Genomic DNA, 3,638 nt, shown 5'->3' with positions numbered 1-3,638 from the left:
TACCCTGTTTTCTTTTTTGTGGGTTCTGTCGTGTGCCGTGCCGCCCTTCCTCCACCACACCCATTACTTACCTTGACAAACTTTTGCTCCCGTCCACATCACAAACCAAAAGAGAATAAAAGTGCCAATAAATACATTAAACACAAACACACACACACAAGAGACTTTTCAATTAAAAACAACAAACAGGCAGCAGATCGCCAACACACAAACCAACAGCCAGCCATGACCAGAGGAATGCCAGACGAGGTCAACCAGACGACACAGCGACGGCGCAGAGCGGCCCGCAGAGGCGCCCTAGCAGCAGCAGCAGCAGCCAACAACACCAACACCAACACCGCCAATAGCAGCAGCAGCAGCAGAGCCCTCGGCGCAGGCGCCAACACCAACGCCCCAGCCAATGCAGAGCGCCGACGCCACAGCCTTCCATCGAGTGAGTACCCAGCCATTGCCATGGCCGATATATCCACGGCCACAGCCACTCCCCCCTCGAGACCCGTCACAAAAACCGCGCCAACCACAAAGGGAAAGGCCGAAAAGACGCCGCTCTCACTGCCACTTTTCCCGCCTCTCACGCTCTTGGACGCACAAAAACTGTTCAGGAGTAACGGAGAGGGAGAAGACGGAGGAGAGCCGGCAAGCCGACGCGCAAGAGCGGAGCGCCAAAACGGCCAACGGGCAGCCACACACACACACGACCGGATCGAACCTGTTGCGTGTCGAACCTGGTTCGAGCTCGAGCAGCGGGTCGATCCGAGCCATAGCCCAGCCTGCTCCAATGCCACAAATCCCACCAACACCAAAACGACGCCGCGCCCTCATCGACAGTGGGAGTGACGATGAGGGTGAGGGTGAGAGAAGCAGGCTAGACGACGGGGCCGCCATCACCAGCAGCGGCAGCAAACACAAAACACAAATACAAACACCAACACCGTCACCGCCACTCACACCAGCACCATCGCCAATACCAACACCAACACAACTACTGCCACTCCCAATACACACACCCTTGCCATTGCCAATGACATCCGGCACGGCGAGTTCGGGCATCAGCCTGTGGAGGACAGAGGCTTGAGGATCCTCATCCGAGGTCTTCCCCATTCCACGCCCTCTGACTGGTTCCGGGACTGTATGCAGGCGAGGGTACACGGTCGGTTTTACTCGGGCGATCACGATCGATTCGATCGCAGCCGCCAATACAACCTCTTCGAGGCTGAGATCGCCCCCAAACCGGACCGTGGTCAATTCGATGTGTTGAAGCTGCGACGCCTGGTGGGAGGCCCGTCACGGTTGAGAGACTTGGAGTCTCCCGTGACCCTGCCCAGTGCCATCGATGTCAGGTGTTTGGCCACACCCGCGCATATTGTACACGAGCTGCTGTCTGCATGAAATGCGCGGGTGGACATCAGACGACGGAGTTGCAGCAAGCAAGGGCCGTCAATCCCAAATGCGCCAACTGCCAAGGCGCCCACATCAGCGCCTACAAGGGCTGCAGCGCCTACAAGGCAGCCAGGCAGCGACTCCTGGCCCACAGGGTCGCTGTCCAGGAGCATCGACGGCAGCAGCAGCAGCCTCAGCCACTACGGCAACAGCCACAGCAATGCAGCAGCCAATACAGCAGCAACAGCCAGCACATCGTCTCCAGCAGCCATCACAACGTCACCAGCAGCCACTACAGCGGACAGTTGCAGCAGCAGCCACCCACACAGCCACTCCAACCACAGCCGCAGCAGCAACGCCAACGCGGTCCGGGTCGGCAGCATCGGCAACAGCTACAGCATCGCGACAACATCCCCAGCCACTGGCCGAGGGGCGCCAATACCAAAGGGTCCAGCCGATGCAGCCGATCCCAAATCGTGCTCCGACGCCACGCCAACCCCAGCTGGCAGCAATTTTGACGAAACTGACAAACCTGCTGCAGGCAAGGGACGAGAGCACGGGAGGAGTGCCGCCACTTCAGACAAAAACAGCAGCAGCAGCATCCACACAGCCATCACCACGACCAACTGCAAATACGCACCATGACGCCGCAGCCATATCGGACTCCGAATCCGATATGGACTGCGAAGCAATTGACGACGAACATGACGACGAATGGACCGACCACGATCCATTCGACGATCTGGAGGTTCTGGCCAAGTGTGGAGGGCCCAAATCGCCAGCGCACGCGAAAGCATGCGATCGGGCGGTGCCTGTTAATGCGCCCAATCGTTGATCCGGAGACAGCCACTGCAACAAAGGAAAAAAGACGTCAATACGGACAACAACGAAAAACGGCCAAAACACACAAAATCCACACTTACCTGCCAATCACCAGACAGAGCTGACCAACAAGAAGCTGCCTCGCCATCAACATCAACAATTTCCTGCAAATGGGAGGAATATGAGGCTCCTTTCTGATGACGCTGCCACCGACCATCACAATGACGTCACGCCACTCAATCAGACAACAGCCATTCCAACGACGACGCAGATGCTGGCGTCTGTTGCCGCTCCGCTGGGTCGCACCCGTCTCTCATGCCAATTATGTGAGGGCGGGATGGCCCGGTGTTGAGCCGCCGGACGCCAGCAAATCCTGCAAAAGAAGGTGAAACAGGAGAGAGGCTGCCGATAAACACGAATACTCACCCGCAAACGTCTCTTACGCCAACACAAATCAGACAAGGGTCGCCAGCAACAACATCCAAATCAACGAAAGGCACCTGCAAATAAACGCAAATTAAAATCAAAAAGCCAAAACAAACACCCTCCTCACCTGAGTGGCCGGACCAGCAGCCATTCAAAACGCAACTACAAATTGACGAAGAACGTGGCCGAGGAGGCCAGGCCAATCCACCTGACAGCGCATCCTGGGTGGCCGGACCAGCAGCCACTTGGATGCGGCCAATCAACAATTAAAATCGACAACGCATCCTGGTGGCCGGACCAGTTCGCCACTTGGATGCGGCCAATAACTCCGACCATTGCCATCACACACCGATGCCAATGCCAACACGATGACAATGCAGTTGGGTGGCCGGACCAGTGCCCCTCGAGTGCAGCAGCCAACACTAACCAACAGACAGATGCAACGTGGGCGGCCGGACCAGAGCCATCAAGACCATCATTGCCCACGATGCACGCCAATACTCACAACCAGCCAATAAACAACACACAGGGGGACAACAGAGCCGGCCGGTATACATCGTAATGTTCGCATTGCGTTTGTTATGCCGGCCGGTGCTTCGTTGTAGTTGTCCTCCTGTTAGAAATAAAATAAATATAATTAATATGTTTATATGTGTGTAAATGTATGTCAATTATCGTTTATTTTACCTTGTCTGCATCAATGTTCTTGTTGTAGATGTCAATCCTGTTGTTTTTTGTAGTTTTTGCATGTCCGTAGATAGTTTGTCCATAGTTTTAGTTACTAGCCTGTGATATTAGGAATAAGTTTTTGTAAATTTTTTCTGTAGTTAATTGTATATTATTAGTAGTTTTCTGATTAGTTTTATTACCTTTTTCCGCTTCTTCCCCACCTATCTGCCATTCCCATATTTCCCTGACACGTGGTATTACTAAAAATACCACGCAAATACCAGACTTGACCGATAGCACACCAAAAAAGGCAATACAAATTCAAATTGCATTTCTCAATG

Source organism: Drosophila miranda (assembly GCF_003369915.1).
Source record: "Drosophila miranda strain MSH22 chromosome Y unlocalized genomic scaffold, D.miranda_PacBio2.1 Contig_Y3_pilon, whole genome shotgun sequence".
NCBI classification, from domain to species: domain Eukaryota; kingdom Metazoa; phylum Arthropoda; class Insecta; order Diptera; family Drosophilidae; genus Drosophila; species Drosophila miranda.
This window is presented reverse-complemented; position numbering follows the sequence as displayed.